Source organism: Marmota marmota, unplaced genomic scaffold, assembly GCF_001458135.2.
Source record: "Marmota marmota marmota unplaced genomic scaffold, marMar, whole genome shotgun sequence".
In the NCBI taxonomy this organism is placed as follows: Eukaryota; Metazoa; Chordata; class Mammalia; order Rodentia; family Sciuridae; genus Marmota; species Marmota marmota.
In genome coordinates, this window is record NW_025999964.1 from 849,346 (window position 1) to 856,738 (window position 7,393).

The 7,393-nt window shown below is 43.0% G+C and overlaps 1 long non-coding RNA gene across 1 annotated transcript; it reads left to right on the forward strand.

Annotated features, from left to right (window-relative positions):
- Positions 1 to 6: 6 nt before the first annotated feature.
- Positions 7 to 6,854, forward strand: LOC125616853. Its single transcript, XR_007347637.1, has 2 exons — positions 7 to 165; positions 458 to 6,854. It is a non-coding gene; the product is annotated as an uncharacterized LOC125616853 (long non-coding RNA).
- The last annotated feature ends 539 nt before the right edge of the window (positions 6,855 to 7,393 follow it).

Genomic DNA, 7,393 nt, shown 5'->3' on the forward strand with positions numbered 1-7,393 from the left:
CCAGGTGCTCGGGCCCGGCCGCTGCGCTGGGCGCCGAAGGGCGGGGCTGGCTGTGGCTGCTGCTGACCGCGCTGGGCTTGGGGCGTTTGAGTCCATGTGAGCAGCGTGGGCTTTCAACCTAGTGTTTCCTAATTCAGATTCCTGTGCGGAGCAGATAATCTGCAGGTGGGTTTTAGCTCAGCGGTCCCTCGTTGGTGACACTTTACGAAAATGAGACAAGTTTGTTCACTTCCTTGGTCCTGACTGTAATGTTAGGAAGCGGCTCCACAACTGCCCGCGTGGTTGAGTTCGGTTGGGACCTGCTCGCCTCCACCCAGCCCTGGGAGTCCCTGCTGTGGCTGGACCCCCCTCCTCACACCCCGGGTGTTCAAGCCCTGGGTCTGGCCGTCCCAAGCCCCAGCCCATCCTGCTGCCTGAGTTTGCACGATCCTGAGTAAAGAATGACTCTTCTTTTCAGAAGGTTGAGGGGCAAGTACGTGCAGTTGTAGGCGGCGTGCTGCCTGGAGTTGCACTGAAGCACAGCTACGCCTGCTGCCACCGTGCAGGGCTGAGAGTAACCCAAGACGCCGGGTCACTTACTGTCCTGGCCTTCACAGAGGACGTTCGCCCAGTCTTCCACTGCTGCCGATCGACAGGTTTCCCTGAGTGTCAGAGCTCTCATCTCTGCCCTCCCACAACCTCACCAGCCCTGGAGGAGGCTGCTGCTGCCCAAGGCTCAGAGGCTTCACCTGAGATGGAACTGTTAAGTGCTTAGAGGCAGACGTCCAGGCCCCTGCTTTAAACGTTAAGGTGCTCTCCAGCGAGGCTTTTCTGGGGACCCGTGGACTGGAATGGGCCTCCTCTTTTCAGGTAGAACCTACAAGGCCCTGCTCAGACTGCTCTGGAAAGGCTTCCCCGATGTTCCTTGGGACCTCACAGCTCCACCAGATGGTTACCATGTCAGTGGGAGCCTAAAATCATGCCTTGTTTCCTTTTGTTTGGGGATAGACCCCGCTTTACCATTGAGCTGTGCCCTAACCCTGGTCATCATTGAATGAATGCCTGTTGCACCACACGGGTGTGCACACGGCACTATGGACGTGTGACAATTAGAAAAATACATTTCACCTCTATCCCGAGTTTCTAGCAGAACTTCTAATTCCTGAGTGATGGAGGCGATAGGAGTCTCTTCTTCATAGCTCCTAAGTTCCTTGAAATTTCTATTTTTATTTATTTATTTTGGTTCAGGTATGTGTGTGTGTGTGTGTGTGTGTGTGTGGGGGGTGTTTGAACCCAGGGGCACTCAACCACTGAGCTACATCCTCAGCCATTTTTTATATTTTATTTAGAGACAGAGTCTGAGTTGCTTAGGGCCTAAGTTGCTGAGACTGGCTTTGAACTTGCAAACCTCCTGCCTCAGCCTCCCAAGCTCTCCCTTAGAATTTCTTGAATGACAGGAGCACCTAATGGCACAGTTTTAGGTGATGACCTGGATGGCTTCAGGAGGGGGCTGGTCACCATAAAGACCAAGCCCTGATGAGAAACTTGGACCTCCCAATGTGGTCCTCTGGGACTGCAGATTGAGTAAGCGGGATGGATCATGCCTAGGTGATGAGGCCTTCATAAAAATCCCTAAATATGTGGAAGCTAAAAAGTTGACCTTAAAGAAGAGGGTGGAATGGTGGCATCCTCACCCTGGAAGAGTGTAGGGAGAGGTGGGAAGGGAAGGTCAGTGGGTACTAAGGAGCTGTTGGGAGGAGGAGTAAATATTCTGTAGCACATTAGGATAACCATGCTGACAGAAATGGAGAGAACACTTCAGACAGCAGAGAGGGTTTGTGTTGCCAACAGAGAGAAGACACACGTCTGAAGCCATAGATTGCATTATTGGACAACCTAGTCAAATGTTTCAAATTGAAAAAATTAATTTTTTTTTTGAGGGTCTGGGGATGTGGCTCACGTGGTAGTGTGCTCGCCTAGCATGTGTGAGGCACTGGGTTCGATTCTCAGCACCACGTGAAAATAAAATAAAGATATTGTGTCCACCTAAAACTAAAAAATTAAATATTTAAAAAAAAATTTTTTGAGATAATTGTAGGCTCAAATGAAAGATCTCAAGCTGTATTGATTCGATAGGGTCCCTGATCTAATTCCGACTCCCCCAGCCCCACCTGTGCTGAGTGTGTGTTAACTTCTGCACAGTTGGGTCCCCCAGGCAGGTCTAGGTCCCTAGTGGTCCCTTTGTAGCCATTTCCTGCTGGGTCACAAACCCTGGACTTCAGCTCATCTGTTTTTCATTTCTAAAGCCTCATTTATATAGAATCACGTTATAAATAACTTTTGGTGATTGACTATTTTTGCTCAGTATAATTTCCTGGAAATTTATCCACATTACTGCTTGTGTCAATAGTTGTTTCCTTTTGCATACTAAGTACTATTCCAGGTAGATTTAGCCATTCCCCTATTGAAGTATACATGGGTTGATTCCAGTTTTGGTCTATCATAAAATTAGCTGGTATCAACATTCAAGTACAGGTTTTGGTGGGAAGAAAAGTTTTCATTTCTGTGGAATAAGTGCCCAGGAATACAACCACTGGGTCATAAGGTAGTTGCATGTTTAGTTTTTGAAGAAATTGCCGAGCTGTCATTCACCAGCAGTGTGTGAGTGAGCAAGTTTCTCTACATTTTTGTTAATGTTCAGTGTTGTCACTGTTTGTATTTTAGTCATTTTAATAGCTATGATACTTTATTGTGCTTATTTATTTATTTATTTATTTATTTATTGGTACCAGGGATTGAGCCCAGGGTCACTTAACCACTGAGCTATATCCTCAGCCCTTTTTATTTCTTTTTAAATTTTGAGACAGGGTGTAGCTAAGTTGCTGAGGCTGACTATGAACTTCTGATCCTTCTGCCTCAGCCCTCCTGAATTGCTGGAATGGCCAGTGTGGGCCACAGCACCCAGCTTTTTACCCCTTTTAAAAATTGGATCAAGTGTTTTATTATTATTATTATTATCATTATTGTTGGATTTGAGGCCCTTCTGTAACAAAGGGTGTGTTCAGAGTCAGGGTCTCACTGAGTTGCCTAGTGCCTCGCTTTTGCTGAGGCTGGCTTGGAACTCTTGATCCTCTTGCTTCAGCCTCCCAAGTTGCTGGGGTTATAGGCATGCACCATTGTGTCCGGCAGGTTTTAAAGTTTAATGAGGCCCCATTTATCAATATTTTCTTTTACAGCTCATGCTTTTGTTGTCAAGTCTAAGAAGTTTTTACCTAGTCCTAGATCTTAATGTTTTTTCTAGAAGGTTTAAATATTTGGAGCTGATCTTTGAGAGCTGCTGAGGTCATGGTTGTCCTCCCCATCCCTCTTCTCTCCCCTCTTCCTACTTCTTCTCTATACATGTTTGACTGCCCCAGTATAATTTGTTGAAAAAACTTCATCCCTTGAAATGCTTTTCTGTGTTTGTCAAAGGTCAATTGGATGAACTTGTGCAGGTTAATTCTGGGTGTCTCTTTTTTTGCATTGACCTTTGTGTATAACTCTTCACCGACACCTCACAGTCTTGGTTACAGAGCTATAATAAAGAACATAAAGTGATTCTTCCTACTTTGTTCATACTCTTAAAACTGTTTTAGCTATCATTCTGTATACATTTTAGAATCAACTTGTTTGTGTCTACAGAAAATTCTTGTTGGGATTTTGATGGAAATTGTATTAAGCTTGTATATCAATTTGGAGAAATCTGGAATTTGTACTATTTTGAGTCTTCCAATTCATGAACATGGTATGTCTCTTCATTTATTTAGACCTTTGATTTCTTGATTTCTTTTTATTTTTGTTTTGGTAGCAGGGATTGAACCCAAGCATGCTAAACTACTGAGCCACATCCCAGTCCTTTTTAATATTTTATTTAGAGACAGGGTTTCTCAAAGTTGGCTTAGGTCCTTGCTAAATTGCTGAGGCTGACTTTGAACTTGTGATCCTCCTGCCTCAGCTTCCTGAGCCACTGGGATTACAGGCATGTGTCACTGCACCCAGCAATACAATTGATTTTTTTAAATGTTTGCTTATGTACTGAGACCTGCTGAATTTGTCTGTTAGTTCTGGGAGTTTTACTGGTGGTTTCTTTAGGTTATTTATATAGGTACTATGTCATTTGCAAATAGAGACAATTTAATTATTTCTTTTAGAGATAAATACCTTTTTCTTTTTTTTTTTTTATTACACCAGCAAATGTTTCCAGAACTATAGTAACAGTGTAGGGAGTGAAATCCTTACATTCTTCCTGGTCTTAAGGGGAAACTGTCAATCTTTTGCCCCTAAATATGTGAGATGTAGGATGTTTGTAGATCACATTGAAGCTATTCACCTCTTCTGTCTCTGTCTCCCCCACCCCCAGGTACATGTCAGGTATGTGCTCTACCACTGAGCAGTATAAACCCAAAGCCCAATTCCCCTCTTTTCTCAGTTTTTATCTAGAATTAATGTTGGATTCTGTAAGGTATCAATTAATACCAGTTTTTTGTATCAATTAATATGACCATGTGATTTTTTTCTCCTCTGTTGTTAATATGCTAAATTACTTTCATTTATTTTTATTATTGAACCAGTTGTGAGCCTCAGAATAAACCCCATTTGGTTATAGTGTATGATTCTTTTTATATCATATTTAGATCTACAGTAATATTGTGTTAAGAGTTTTTTGTGTGTATACTTGTTGAGAGCCACAGCCCAGTCTGGATGATGCCTGGCATTTTTGCCAGAAGGAGTGGTTGAAAGGTGATGCCAGGGAGCCATTAAGATGATGATAATTAAGTTAAGCTCTGTATAATTGCTGTGACTGGATGATGCTGGATTGAAACAGGCTGTGTATCCAGTTGTATATTAGACTCCTGCTGTCCGGCAATAGGGCGGCTCCTGCTGCCTTGGGCGCCCCCTACTTTTGAGTTCTGAGTTCTTGTTGAGTTCCGGTTGAGCTCTCGCGGGGATTCCTGGAGAGTTCGCATTGGTTGGTGAGGTTCCAGTGAAGGGAGTTCTGGTTGGGGTGTGGTGTTCCTGAAAGGGCCGCGTGGGTGGCCTTCACAGGAGTTCAGGCAAAAAAGGAGTTCCTGTTTGAACCTACAAGTGCCTTGTGGCGGCTTGGTTATTTTGTGCCCAGCTAGATGGCGGCATATGGTGGCCCGTACGGGGATCAAACCCGCGACCTTGGTGTTATCAGCACCAAGCTCTAACCAACTGCCAGGCGTCATCCCAACTCGGCTGTGGCTCTCAACATCTACTCATAAGTGCTGTTGGTTTGTAGTTTTATTTTTTGGTACTGTACTGATTTGGTTTTGTTATTGGAATACTAGCTCCATGAAATGTGTTGGGATGTGTTCCCTTCTTTCCTATTTTTCGAAAGAGACTTTTTAGGACTCATGTTTGTTCTTATTCAAACATTTGGGAAAAGTGTTCAATGAGACCACTCAGACCTGAAGGTAGGTAGGTTTGTTCATTCCTTTCTCCTTTATTTCCTTCCTGCCCTCCCCCTCCCTCCCTCTCTTTCTTTCTTTCTGCCTTAAATTTATGGATTCAATGTCCTTAATAGTTGCATGGCTCTTAAGTTCTCTATGTTTTTGATGTATTGCGCTAGTTTGTGTTTTTTTTGTGGGATTGATTCATTTCACCTAACTTGTAAATGTATGTGTGCAGAGTTGTTCTGTAGTATTGCCTGATTATTGGTGTCTGTAGGGCCTGTAGTGGTATTTCTTGTTTCAGTCCTGATACTGGTAATTTTTCTCTTCTCTGTCTCTCTCTACCCCGCTCCCTTTTTTGTGTCAGTGTTCTTCAGAGAAACAGAACCGATAGGAACCAACACTTGCATCTTCACATATAGGCATAGGTCTGTATGTCCACTGCCAGCTCTCTTTATAAAGATATGGAGACAGAGATGGTGTTTGGGGGTTGCTGGGGACTGAGTGAGGGCTTTTCAGGTGCTAAGCACACACTCCACCACTGAGCTACAGCCCAACCAGAGAGATTTATTTAAAAGAATTGGCTTATGTAATTATGACTTGCTGAATCCACAAATCCAATTTTTTTTTTCAGTACTGGGGATTGAACCCAGGTGTGCTTTACCATTGAGCTACATTCCTACATCCCAAACCCCTAGAAAAAGATTCTTAATGCAGAAGCTTAGATTATTGCTTTCAGACATATCTTCTTTTCCAAGATATGCATTTAGTGCTGTACATTTTCCTCTTACCACTGCTTTGGATTTCTCTATATGTTGTATTTTATTTTAATTAAGTTCAATATTTTCAAATTCCTCATGTCTTCTTTTTTGAACCATGGATTATTTAGAAATTTGTTGTTTAGTTTCCAAGTATTTGGAGTCTTTTTTTTGTGATCTTTCTGCTAATGGTTCCTACTTTGATTCTTGTATGATCAGATAACACTTTGTATTGTTTCATTTCTGTTAAATTTGCTGGGGTGTAATCTGTGAGCCAGGGATGTCTGTCTTGGTGAATGTGCTGTGGTTGCTTGGTGAGAGTGGACTCTGCTGTCATTGGTGTTGTTGGATCCTGTGGTTGACAGTGTTGCAGATTTCTTTGACGTCTGTTAACTCTCTGTCTAGTAGTCCAATCCTTTCAGTTGCTGAGACGGGGGCAAAAAAAGTCTCCAGCTATAATTCCAGGTTTCTCTGTTTCTTTTTTCAGCTCTTTGAGTTTGTGTAGTTTTAAGTCCGTGTTTGGTGCATACCTTTGTAGGATCATATCTTTCAAATGGGTTAATCCTTTTTTCATTGTCCCTCTTGTACCTAGTAATTTTTCTTTGCACTAAAGTCTATTGTACATGATTTTAATACATAATAAATAAAAATATGTGCATTATGATTTGGAAATCTGTGTTGATACAGGAGTGTTCAGATCCTGGTCTTTTTGATCCTGGTCTGTTTCCTCCACAGAGGTGCTTACTGAACTCTGCAGAGGTGAAATGACTGAACTGTGAGAGCTGTTGGGAGGGACTGACTGGGTGGTACTGGAGGAGGTGGTCATGGGGGTACCCTGGAGGGGTGCATCTGCCCTGTGGTCCCTTCCCCCACGCTGCTTTCTGACTCGGCCAAGAGTGACACAGCTTTCCTTCGCTTCCCTTGTGACGCTCACCACAGCCCAGAGCAGTGGATTTGGCTGTATGTGGACCGCGGCTCTGAAACTATGAGCCCTAAGTAACCTTTCCTCCTCTAGGTTTTTTATTATTATTACTTTGATTTACTACATTTTTCAGTTCTATAATTTCCATTTGGTTCTTTTTGAAAGATTTTTTTTTTAGTTGTAGACAGATACAATACCTTTATTTTGTTTATTTGTTTGTTTCTATGTGGTGCTGAGGATGGAACCCAGTGCCTCACACGTGGTAGGCAAATGCTCTACCA